General features: G+C 38.3%; 1 protein-coding gene across 1 annotated transcript in view; it reads left to right on the top strand.

Annotated features, from left to right (window-relative positions):
* Positions 1-4,823: 4,823 nt before the first annotated feature.
* The window catches only part of PERM1 (PPARGC1 and ESRR induced regulator, muscle 1), a 256,708-nt gene continuing 247,851 nt past the window's right edge, over positions 4,824-13,680 (top strand). The window contains exon 1 of the mRNA XM_044063092.1: positions 4,824-5,066. The gene's annotated coding sequence lies outside the window, so the exon portion shown is untranslated. The remainder of the gene's footprint in view (positions 5,067-13,680) is intronic.

The following is a 13,680-nucleotide window of genomic DNA, read 5'->3' on the forward strand; positions in this document are numbered from 1 at the left end:
AATGGACACAATAATAATTGTGGATTCCACAATGAAATATTCAAGATTTGTGGTGTTCAACACAATCTTTTTCTTGCCCATAAAGCAGTGCATGGTCAGTTTTATTAAAAATGTAACTGATGCTGATCAGAAACAAGACTTTTTCTCAAAGAATTAGGAAAAGTCAAACTTTTCTAAGCATTGTATGGTCTGAACCAAGTTAGGAATAGCTGAATAGGACAGCAGGAAAGGCAGCTTAAATGAATAACACCCTGTGATGATCCACCACTGGACCAGTAATCAAGAGGCCACAGTCCTCACCACTGGCACCTGTGGTGAAAATTCTCTGGGAGGATAACAGGTACACACACGGTATTTCTAGATGCAGCTCTCTGCTTCAAGTGCAATTTCCATAAGCATCCCGCCCCAAGCACACAACCTGTGGTGAGAGACCTGGGCACTCAGGTGGATAACAACCATGCATTCAACCATCATGTAGCGGCAGTAGTCAGAAAGCCTTTTACTTGGTTCATCTGATAAGTAAAGGGATTGCATCCAGAAAAAAGGAGGTTATTACCTCTCTATACTCCTCCCTCATTAAACTAGTAATTGAGTATAACCCCCCCCCGTTTCATATGTACCTCTCCAAAAATATGTGTCAACTGGAAAGGCCACAGAAATACCTCAGAAAGAGAATCCATGGCCTTCACAGACAGGCTCAAACCACTATCACATTATTCAGTATCATACAAATTGCTCAGGAGTGATCTGTGTCTTGCCTACAAGCCAATCTAAGACCCTGCCCTACTACCTCCATATCTGTAAGTCTAACTCCTCATGCATTACGCATAGACAGGAAACCACAAATTTTTCCCAGGGAGTTCCACCTGTGTTCCCCATCGACAGGTGCTGACTGAGGTTTCTTTTTGGGGATAAACCCTTGGCTAGGCTTGTAAGGGCACCAGGGTCATTAGCCTAGTAACCTCCTATGATTTCATGGTCTCTTAAGAGCACACAGAGACCACAGTCAGTCCAGGGCTGGTTTCACCCTCTTTTTATGGATCCCCAATTAGACTTCTCACTGGCACAGTTATAAAGTTGAGATCTTAGCTGAGTGTCCAAGCCAAGGCCTCCAGCACCCACTGACACACACACTCTTTGAGGTTTGATACACACACACACACACACACACACACACACACACACACACACACACACACACACACACACACACACACACACACACCTGGGAAAGGCTGGAACAGGTTTGTTAGCCGTGCCCCCTTCTGCCCAGACTATGAGGTAATTATGACTTCCACCAGACAATCCTGCCAGCTACCTTAAGGGTCTTCCAAGGGTACCCATTATACTGAGTGAAATTAATTTTAGTACAAATGGTAGTTTGACCAAGAGCAAGGCTATTAGGAGTGGCCCACACAGTGTTACCAAGTAAATATGCAAGTAGTCTCAAAACATAAACATCTGTACAAAGATCAGCCACAATGAAATGTTTAAATGTATTTAACAATAAATAATAATAAAAAATAAGAAAATACTAAGTATATATTCACAGTGACATCAGAGTTCAAAACCATGGTAAATATTTAAAATAACACTGAAGGACAGGCTCAGACAAATAAAGAAAAAACAATATCTAAACTAATCTTTACTATATTCCTGACTGAATCTAAGAGAATCACTGTTCCTTAATAACTTACTTAATAGAGCAAGGTAGATGATGTGGTGAACGGTCCTTCTTGTTGTCAGGCTCAAGACAAAATATAGAATGCTCTGTCTCATTAAGAGACTTTTCAAAATAATATCTAAAATATTACTGGTGGGATAGCTTGCAGAATGACACCACTTCTTGTCATCTGGCTTCTAATTCACATGCAAACCCCCCTTTGCTGGAAGCTGGCAGGACTTAGCTCCTACCTGTAAAATATACATGCAAGGGCTTTTGCTTAGATGTTTGGGAGGTGCTGGAAGTCATAAAACAATTGCATACCTATATGCTTCCAGAGTAGTGATTAGTTCACCCCAAACACAATACAGAAAACTTCCTAGTACAGACTTTGTCTCTCTGGCTGCATTGAAACCTGTGAGATAGCATCATTATGCCCTAGCCTGTAAAGTGATTCAATTTCAGATATTTCTCTAAAGTTTGCCGGACTGAAGTTAACCCTCCAGTTTCCTTTGTTAAAACATATACATTTAAACAGGTACAATAGTGCCTATACATTTCTGTTCTCTCCAGTAAGGCACATTGTGCATACATTTCAAACACAAGCACTTTACAAATATCATTTCAACACAAACGTCTGTACAAATGACATACAGTTCTAATACATTTGTAACACCAGCATCTTGTATAAATCTGTTTGAGGTTCACAAATGACATATAATTATTTGCAAATTTCCAGCTATCTGTGATGGCTGCACCTCCTTTCATCTCACACCCATCAAATAAATAACACTCATCAAATACCCAAAGATTATGTTGACCATTGTTGGTGTCTTTCACAATCCCAGAAGCAATATTATTCTTGGGGAAAAGTGAGAATGGAGGGGGAAACACATGCAAATCAAATTCAAGTCTGGATTAACACCATTGTAGATAGATGTAACAAGAAAGTGCAATGCAAGATTATATCCAATTTCATGGCACTGAGACAGACAACCCCAGCTTTGAGAACCAGGCCTGCAGTAAATCAAAACCAGACAGGGAGGTGAGTGCTAGCAGCTTTGGAGAGGATAGTTGCAAGGACACTTTCACACAAGAAATGGATCTTGGTGGAGTGTGACATTGCAGGATGGTAACAACATGGAGAGTAGCATACTAGAAATTATGTTAAATGGACGCTGGGGCAACGGGTTTCCAGAAGTAGTAGATTTCTAGGCAAAAAAAGAAGTAGCATCACCAAAGTCAGAGCACATCAAAATATAAAACTCCAAAAACAAATGGTTCTGCCACCAATTCCACTTAAAACTTGAAAACTTTAATAAAATATACGATGATAAGATAAAATAAAATAAACACACTGGCTCATAAACTGGATAAGTGCTTTTGGTATAATACCTTTTTCAATTTGAGTCGAGAACTAACAGTATCATTTTAGTTACGATTACTTTGTCTTCTTCTTTCAGCTTTTTCCCAGTTAGGGGTCGCCACAGCAGATCATCTGTCTGCTCATGATTGGCAGTGGAGTTTTACGGTGCTGAGTTGCCAGCTCAGTGCCCAACCTTCCACAGAAGGCACACACACACACCTAGGGCCAATTTAGAGTGTCCGAATCACCTACTGCATGTCTTTAGGATGTGGGAGGAAACCGGAGCATGCAGAGGAAACCCATGCGACCACAGGGAGGACATGCAGACTCCGCACAGAAGGCACCCCAGCCGAGAATCGAACCAGAGAACCTCTTGCTGTGAGGCGGCAATGCTAACCACTGCACCATTGTGGCCGCCCATTTTAATTGCAATTACTAATACTGACAAATACATCACTGAATACAAACACATCCTGGATGGATTCTTATCTTCAAATAATGAAAGTTTCTACTGATTTGCACACAATGCATATAGCGCAGTTATAAATTTGAAATAAGAACCCCCTGGCTTATTCTCTTGAGCAATACAGGAAAGGCATTCTTGGCATTGTTTTAAACCTGCCGATTGTTCCATTGCTTTTTATTTCAGGCACTCCCACAGTGTATGTATATCAGACCTCTGTCTCTGAATGTTAAAACTCATAGTATTGGCCTTTAAAAATCATAGCACAGGACCCAAAACAGGAACACTTTCTTATATGCCTAGAATAATAACTCTGGCCATGCTTACCACATACATTTCTTGGTAAAGAAGGTTTGTAGAAGTTTATTTAACTTACGTAATAATGTGTACACCCTAGAACGTGTCTATGGAACATGGGAAGAAAATGAGTGAATCTAGAAGGAGCAGTGGAAAATATACATTAAAAAATCGATACTTAGGTATTATCGAGTTGTTTGGAACCTGGTTGCAATAATACATAAGTATCCAAAATACATTAACATGCTTAGCATCTTTAGACTGTAAACAGTTTACTGACATTATTAAATGTACTTGTTTGGCATGTAGCACAAAGGATTAAGATTCAGCCTCCATTTACATGCTGTGTGCCTTGAGCAAGTCACTTAACCAGACAGTACTCTAGCCAATTAGTAGTTTCAGCTAGGCTCCTTACTGCTTTCTTGTACAACATGCCCAGTAACTAGCTACCCTTTATAGTTTCTGTTGTTAAAAAAATCAGAATTATCTCTGTTGTGTTGTTTAGTTTTCTTGCCAGGTGATTGCATCCACTGTTGCACATTGTTTAACTAGTTAATTTACTTCTCTCTGCCTGTGCTTCTAGGTTACTTCCTAAATGGTGGTATTTGTGCTTGGCTGGCTTGCACAGTTAAGTCAGTCCCACAAAGTAATAAATGAAGGAATTAATTTTCCAGTGAAAATAAAGTGCAGGCTACAGAAACAGATAACATGTAGCTTTCTTTTACTGTATCCCATACCACCACTGAAATGAAGTACTCATTGAAAGGCAGTTTCTTTATGTTCAGATATGTCCCAGTGAAAAACAAATTATCTGTTTCACTGAGAGAACCTGCTAGGGCTGGCGACTGGCCAGGAAAGATTAGGCCATGTGTTACTGAAAACACCAAGGGAATACAATACTTCCAGAGGTCATAGTGTGGTATTAAGATCTCTTAACCACTACTAAGGCATTTAAAATATGAGTGAAGGCAAAACCAGAATTATAATTTCCTTTTTATTCAGTAGGGCATTGTTGGCCAGTCTCGAATGTTTATAGTTGCTCTTTCTGCATGTTACGTGAACAGACTATTTCTGGATCTGAAATGCTATAGCATGCTAGCATTTCAAGTCTTCCATGTGATAAGTATGAGTCTATTTTTACCAAAATTATATGGATCCCTCCTTGACGTACCTTAGTAAAGGGCAGACAAACTGTACAGGACAAGCATGCAGCACTGGGGTTCTGTAACTGTTCACTTGCAGCGGCCTTGCATTCGGCTGTGGATTTCAGACTGGTAGTAAGTCTTTCAACTTTCATGATCAGCTTAAGAGTAGTAAAACTAAATGTTCTTTGACTACTGTTGATTTTTTTTACTGTTGCATTCAATCAGAAATATTGACTGTAGTTTTAAACAAAGTTTACTTTTTTATACGTAAGAAGAGCTGTCTCTTTACATGAGTGACTTCATAATTACAAACTACTGCATTTGTTGAAATCAGAATGCAAAGTTCCACCACTGCATAGCTCAATATATTCACTAAAACAAACAATATGTTTTCATATTTTTGCTTGTATTGAACTTTAACATTATTAAAAACTCATATTGTTTAACACAGATTGACAGCTTGCAAGCATTTAGAGAATTTGTTTTGGTAGTTTTTATTTAGTATTTTGCTAAGTATCTGCATACACATACACACACACACACACACACACACACACACATACAGATATCTTGATTGATTCATAGACACATTGATCTACATAGAGAAAGCATTTTTCTGTGACTCTCTTTGTTAATGATGATTTCTTATTTAATTTACACATCTCAGAGATAATGATGATTTGAAGGTCTGCTGGTTTTCACAGTGATAATTATTTAAGGGTTTTCAGTGTGAAGGAAGGCAGTTATTAGGTATGTAGTCTAGAAGACCAATAATAAGCCTAGCCCACATTCTGGAAAAAAGTGACCTGCTCAAGGTCATACAGTAGGCAAATGAAAGCTGAGAGATTCAAACCCTGTATCACAGGAACTAGGTGATTAACAGCTCATAGCCTTAATCCTCTTCACCACCCGCCAGACATGTTTGCATATCTTTATAGTTATGCTCACGGTCCCACATATATGTACATATACGTATATTGTACATGCATTTGTCTATCTTTATGTATTTGCATGTGTATGTTTCTTTAAAACAAGAAAAGCATACTTGCAGAGGTGTAAATGTTTACAAAATACAACAATAACAGTAAAAAGGAGATACAAAGGGCAACTCTTTAAATTGCAAGTCAGTATATTACAATAATTTGTTTTTTTTTTTCAGAGCAAATCTGCATTCTTTATTTCTTGACTTTACTAACATTTACTAAAATTTAAAGTAAATTGTTGTTTAAGTGTTAGAAAGTCATTGTAAGATACAGACATGGAAGTATTTTATATCAATGATTGTTTAAAACCCAGTCAAAAGAGCTGAGCACATGCACTGTGTATTTAGATGATCTTACAAAATGTATCCCTTCTCAATTGCAGCATGTTTGTTTATACTTCTATTTCTTTATGCCTGTACCCTGCTTATTATGGCTACTGATGTATGTTAGTGTATATCCAATAGGACCAGGAGTGGGAAGTGAATGTTGACATGTATGTGACTGGACCAAAACTATGGGGTGGTGACATGTGGAATGACTTGGGGGCAGCAGCGGCCTTAGGTCAACTGATGCTCTAGGCAAAAGTGCTCCATGGCGCCCCCCACCACACTACCTGGTGTCCCCATCCTGGTCTAACTACATCAAATAAATACTCGAAAAGTGCCCCTGCTAGACCGGCGCCCTAGGCGGCCGCCTAGTTGGCCTATGCCTAAGGCCGGCTATGCTTGGGGGAACAGTAAAAGCTTTATGGTTTGCGAATCTTTACTGTTAGTGCACTCTGGTGTTCCTACACAGCTCTCCACGCATCACACAGGATCATCACATTTAGTTTTGAAATATTCACAACTGCATTAGTAACCAGTCCAAGTAAAAACATTGACTCTGTTTAGGCAAATCCCAGTTCTGCAAATGATATAGCAGTTTCATATCTACAGCTGAATTCCCTTGTCTGAAAAAAATACTTAGTATGTTCCCTTTTGTAATTCAGAGATGACATAAAACATGTTTGGGAATTACAGAAAAAAAATCATTGTAACTGTAAGAGAAAACTCAATATTACCAATCGCTGTTTTCCTTTAAAGTTGTTATATGGGACAAGCCCCCTTACACTCCACAGTATGAGGCCTGCACTTCAAACTGCTGCTTTTCATATACATTAACTGAGATCGCCATACCTTGGAAGAAGGGGCTTCTCATACACATTAACTGAGATTGCCATACCTTGGAAGAAGGGGCTTCTCATATACATTAACTGAGATTGCCATACCTTGGAAGAAGGGGCTTCTCATATACATTAACTGAGATCACCATACCTTGGAAGAAGGGGCTTCTCATATACATTAACTGAGATTGCCATACCTTGGAAGAAGGGGCTTCTCATATACATTAACTGAGATTGCCATACCTTGGAAGAAGGGGCTTCTCATATACATTAACTGAGATCACCATACCTTGGAAGAAGGGGCTTCTCATATACATTAACTGAGATTGCCATACCTTGGAAGAAGGGGCTTCTCATATACATTAACTGAGATCGCCATACCTTGGAAGAAGGGGCTTCTCATATACATTAAATGAGATCGCCATACCTTGGAAGAAGGGGCTTCTCATATACATTAAATGAGATCGCCATACCTTGGAAGAAGGGGCTTCTCATATACATTGAATGAGATCGCCATACCTTGGAAGAAGGGGCTTCTCATATACATTAAATGAGATTGCCATACCTTGGAAGAAGGGGCTTCTCATATACATTAAATGAGATCGCCATACCTTGGAAGAAGGGGAATGCTCTGACTGAGACTCAAGTAATTTTGGACTTAGCAAATGCAGCTCCCATTTTCACCCACATAGTTTCACTATTTTTGTAAGCACGGTTATGAGAACTGGCTTTTAAACTGTTACTGTTCTCAGCGGCTGCAAAGGTAACACTTTACTGTATATAGGTCAGCTAGTTATGTACATTTTTTTTTTTTTTACAGTTTGGCGGTCATGTGACCAGTTTACCTTTCGAATGCTCTACCCAATAATTTATAATTATGAGTGATTGAGACAGGGAAGGTAGCATGTGTTTTTCATGTCAGTAAACCACTCCATATTGGAAGTGTGAAACGCAATATTTTTAGTGCTGAAAATGAAAAACAAACTGCTATGCTGCAGGAAAGAAAGAAACAAACAACTCCAAAATACACTGTTATGATGTTAAAGTGTTCAGTACCTCTGATGTGTGTGAATGTGAACTCTGAGATTGCTGTACTTCAGTATAGTGGGACTATTCTGAGATACCCCAGCATCAGTCTTGACAATTATTCCATCAGATCTGCACCTCATGTTTCACTATTGCCATGAGTTCAGCTACATTTGCTGGAATTTCAGAAAGCATCCAGATAAACACAGAAAATCATTTCTCACAATCGCTCAAGAAATAATGTTGCATTTGTTTCTAGTAAGGTGCATACTGTGCTTGTATGTATATATCTATATACATCTACTGCTATCATCTCTCGCAGCTGACCAGCTCCCTAATGAATTCCTTAAATTAGAATCAGAAGCCATCACCTTCCTCTTATCCATCCTTATAAACTGATCTGTAAAAGAGCAATATATTCCCAAGTTGTGAAATTCTCTTATATCATACCTTCGCATAAGAGTGGAACATCCACAGATTTCACTCACTACCGTCAAATACTTTCCCCTTTAGCTAAAATATTCAAAAAATGCATCCACTCACAACTACTTGATTACCTAACAAAAAATAATCTCCTAGCCTCATCTCAACATGGGTTTAGACCCAAATACACCACCTGTACCACACCTGTCAACTTTGCCAGTTTAATCAATCAAATCCAAAATTGTGGACAACTGGCATCCTCCATCTTTCTCAATATGTCTAAAGCTTTTGACACCACCTTACATCAGAAACTGCTTAATGAGGTAGCCTCCTATATCTTTCCCACGTGGACCCTCACTGGTTTAAAAACCAAGAGTTCTTCCATGTTCTACCTGTCTCTATCGGTATTCCCCAAGTATCCATACTTGGTCCTCTACTATTCATCATTTTCACAAATAAGTTCCACTTGGCTTCCAGTCATGCAAACATAGTCCTATATGCAGATGACTCCTCAGTTATATCCTCTGCATGCTCTTTCCTTGAACTCCTTCAAACTACTCAAAAAGAAATCCTTGACATCAAAAATTTCCTCTCTGACTGCCAACTTATCCTGAACCCCAGTAAAATTAAACTTATGCTCTTCATTGACAAAAAAATGTCACTCTCTACATCCTACCTTCATCATCAACTCCTCCAGCAACACTAAAATTGAACCTATCGAACACATCAAACTCCTTGATGTTACTATCGATAATCTCAAATTTGATAAACACTTAGCTACTACCATCAAAAAGCTACATATTAAACTAGGGTCACTCTATAGGGGCAAACCTTTCCTCACTAAAACCACCAAAAAAATCCATAGCCAACACACACACTTACACTCCTCCCTGCTGTATGCCTCACCTGTGTTCACTAATCTTAGAAAACTAGACCTACAGTAAATAAGATGGAATCTTGCTATAACAAAATAGCAAAATTTGCCACTAGGCTACTCTACAGATCACATCATTGTAATGATCTACACCAACTAAAATGGCTGGAACATCCAATCCTACTAACATTCAACCAACTAAGCTTCAAACACGATGTCTTTCTCCACCCTAGCAACTGCACAACCCTAAAAGACCTGATTCACCCCTATAGCACCAAGAGATCCCTAAGAACAACAAACAAACTACTTCTAGAAGTAACTAACTCCAACAGTTACCGTGGTGACGCCCTCATATCAAACAAGATATCCAAAATCTGGATATGCTCATACCCCAAACAATCATCAACAACACTAAAAATGCACTAAAGTTTAAAACACTTCTGAAAGAACTCCTTACAAATAAATGGTTATGCTTTTGACCAACCCTGGATGATCAATCCCTTCTGCACTGCCTCATTTTTTTCACACTCTTTCTCAAACATTCTCGTTAAGTCGGTCCCCAAAATTTCTCCCTCTTGCTTTCTCCCTTTATCCCCTCACTGAAACCTACCTGACCCTCTCCTCCCCCTCTCCACTTTCAAACTACCCTGTCCATTTTTTTACATTTGTGCTTCAGTACTTCTACTTGTCTATAACCAAACTGTTCTGAAAATTTACTGTAGGCTCTCTATTTCCCAGTCATGCTTCCATAGTATTACTTTCACCCACTTTTTTCAATTTGCTACCTCTGACCTATTAATTTCACTCCTGTGCTGTACCTCTCCAAGCTCACGTCATCCCCTTTGTCTCAGTCTTACAATGTTTTCCATTAGCACAATCTCCATGTCACATCTACTACTGCTGTTAACTAACATTTACTTTATTCACCCCTTGCTAGACCATAATTGGCTGGTTTATGTTTTTTCTCGCCAAATCTAGTCCTGAACTGTTTTACCTACTTACCTGAAACTCTTACCTGTAGTTATTTAAGATATTAACTCTTGCGATTATTTGCTTTTTTAACTGCAATTATACACCTGCTATATTTTTCACTGCTACCTTCTGTTTTTTTTCTTTTTCCTTATTGTGTATCAGCATGTCTTCAAACGGTTTGTATATATTATTTACTCTATTACTGGTAAGTTTTAGGCTAAGGTTATGTGTACCTATTCTGTATTGTTTTATTTTTGACATTTGTATTTTTAGTCATATTAATTATCATGCTTTCCTTCCTGGGCCTCCACTGAAAAGGGGCTAAGTGTTCTCAACCCAGTGGATAATCCCAGTAAACAAATGTAAAATAAATAAATAAATAAAAATAAAATAACATCTATATCTATCTCTATACAGAGAGACAGATATAGATACATAAATAAATATTTTCTGCATTTATTCATAGACTCAACCCAATAGTCACAATATGGAAGTAAAATGATGACAGCTAGGCTGCAGATGAGGAAACGAGCAACAATTTCACAAATATACATTACTTTTCCAAATAAGCCTAGGCTTGAACGAATGGCTAAGTAAAAAGTAATGTCTTTCAGCTTTTCCCATTTAGGGGTCGCCACAGTGGAACTCCGGTCCACTAATGATTGGCAATGGATTTTTACAGTGCCGAGTTGCCATCCCGATGCCCAACCTTCAAAGAAGGCAAACCCATTAATGCACGCACCTACCTGCATGTCTTTAAACGTCACTCAGCCATGGGGAGGAAATGCAGACTCCACACAGAAGGCGCTCCAGCCAAGAATTGAACAGGAGAACCTCTTGCTGTGAGGCGACAAAGCTAACCACTGCACCATCCCGGCCACAGCTAAGTACTGCATGTTAAACAACCTAACAACAAGCTGGTAATCAGAGCATGTTTGCTGCCTGCTCTAACACTAATAATAGTGCATTTTGGCAAAATATGCTTTCTACTGCTCTCTCTTTTCCTTAACTTATGTTTTGTTGTTCCATGTGTTATTTTAGCCACTTATTCTGTTTTCATGTTTTAGATAAGTTAACAGTGATTTCATGCCAAAACTCAGAGCCTATACTGATTGAGTTATGTTCTCATGTAACTAATTGTTACATTTGACAGATTACAACCCATAGCAAACGTTACTCCTCCTGTCTTTTACAGACACTGTACCATTTTGACCTAGGATTACTATTCCTTCCCTGTGGGCTGTCTAAATGTTGATTTGTACCACCCCATTGTAGGTGGTTTTGGATAAGCCATACCCTTCTCATAATCAACCTCATATCTATTCAACTTCCTGATTTTTGTAGCTCTAAGCTTTTATATAAGCATCAATACTAGTGAAAATCTGTACATGATCAAACTTATACCTCAAAATATCTGGGTCTGATGTAATAGAAGCACCCAAGTTATTAATTTCATTCTCCAGTTCACTAATCTGTAGTGAATAATGTTCAATGAAACAATTAAGCAACTCTAAGCCTTGTCTTTTAAAAAGATTGATCAGGTCCTTATGAAAGGCTGAATCAGGTACAAGGCCAGTAGGATATTGCCAGCTCCTTAGTACCTTTGGAACAATACTACGCTGGATGCATTCATGGAAATACGTCACTTCCAACTTGAGCTTCTTATGCATCACGGATTTGAAATCCAAAGATTTAAAATTAGTAGAAATATTGCTCATAACTGACGTATCATCAGACAAAATGTTAATAGGGGTGACGGTATAGTCTAATCTTTGTAAAGGTTGTAACCAGTCTTTAATGTTGTGTTCATTCACCAAAACATTCCTATAAATTGTATGTGATGAATGGTTTTGTGAGAAAGGTCCTCCATTCGAGTTATCTGCTGTCACTCTGGTTGTAGTTACAGATAACCCGGGATTCACATTGGAATTCTCCTTTCCGTGAATAGGACCATTCACATTACTGACTGCTGGAGGTGGAAAATTTGGAAGTGGATGATTCTGAATAGCAGTCCGACTTGTCTGCGCTGATCTTCTAGTTGGAATCACTGTATTACTCCCAATAGCTGAAGCCAACTCATCCACTTTCCTAGTCAACATATTGACTAAACAAGTTAGTCTTCCAACGTCTTGATTAATGTCCATAATTGAGACGTCTTCAGAAAATAAAGAGGGGGACTGAAATCAGTGCCCATTGCCATAGAGACAACACTGAACAAATTGAGAAATAAAAATACACTAGTAAAAAAAAAATAAAAATGGCAAAGGCACGCGGTGCTAAAACTTTTATTCAAGTAAGCGCTTTCGTAGGTACAGATGTCACTACTTCATTAAATGAACTGCTAGAATTTGAGAACTATAATAATCAGAGCAAACTTGCTATTGTCCTTAACTCTTCCTGAGACTTTAAAGTCTATAATTATTCAGACTATTTTGTTGAATCCACTTTGGCGGACATTATGGCAAAAAGTTTGACGTTTTATGCCTAACAAGTACAGTGATTTGGCCAGAACTCTTATAGACCTTAAATTATTTATCCGAAAATTAAATTTGAAATTGTGTTTTCCCTTAAATGGGTCTGAGTCGAATAGTTATGACCTCAACAATTTTAGAATTCCTAGCACTTTTAACCCTATTATTTATGCAACCCTTTCTGTGTTTGAACGTTTGTGTGAAGATGATTTTAGGAATTTGCAGATGTTTAGACAGAATACTGTCATCTCAAATGATAATTTTAGTGAAAATGATTGGGTGTTGCTTAAGTCTTTGAGAAACAGTGGCTTGAGAATCTCTAAGCCTGATTACGGGGGCAGCATAGTTTTAATGAATAGACAATGTTATGTTACTCGTATAGAATTGATGTTAAATATTGAGATCAAATATTCAAACACGTAATAGTTGACCCATAATAATCGAACCGCCACAATGTTGAACGGTTCAATGGAGATCTCCATACAGTGTGGAAATGGATATTTTTCTATTGTCTGCACTGTAGTGTGATCTCGGAAGTCCAGGTTAGAGGGGGTCCACTCTCATTATGGCTAGAATATCGGGAGTTGCTGTGGCAACTCAGACTCGATGCTTTTAAACATCCAGGCCTTAATGATGTATGTTCTATAGTATGTGTGTTGAAACTGAGAAGTTTAATGAGATGATCAGGTTATATAATTTCTTTTATATATATATATATATATATATATATATATGGTTCCCATTCAGAAGCCTGAAACATCATAAGCCTGAAAATCAAAATCCTGAAACCAAAAGCCTGAAAATTCAGAATCCTGAAAATTCAAAATCCTGAAAG

Source organism: Protopterus annectens, chromosome 2.part1, assembly GCF_019279795.1.
Source record: "Protopterus annectens isolate FY-2018-M chromosome 2.part1, PAN1.0, whole genome shotgun sequence".
In the NCBI taxonomy this organism is placed as follows: Eukaryota; Metazoa; Chordata; order Ceratodontiformes; family Protopteridae; genus Protopterus; species Protopterus annectens.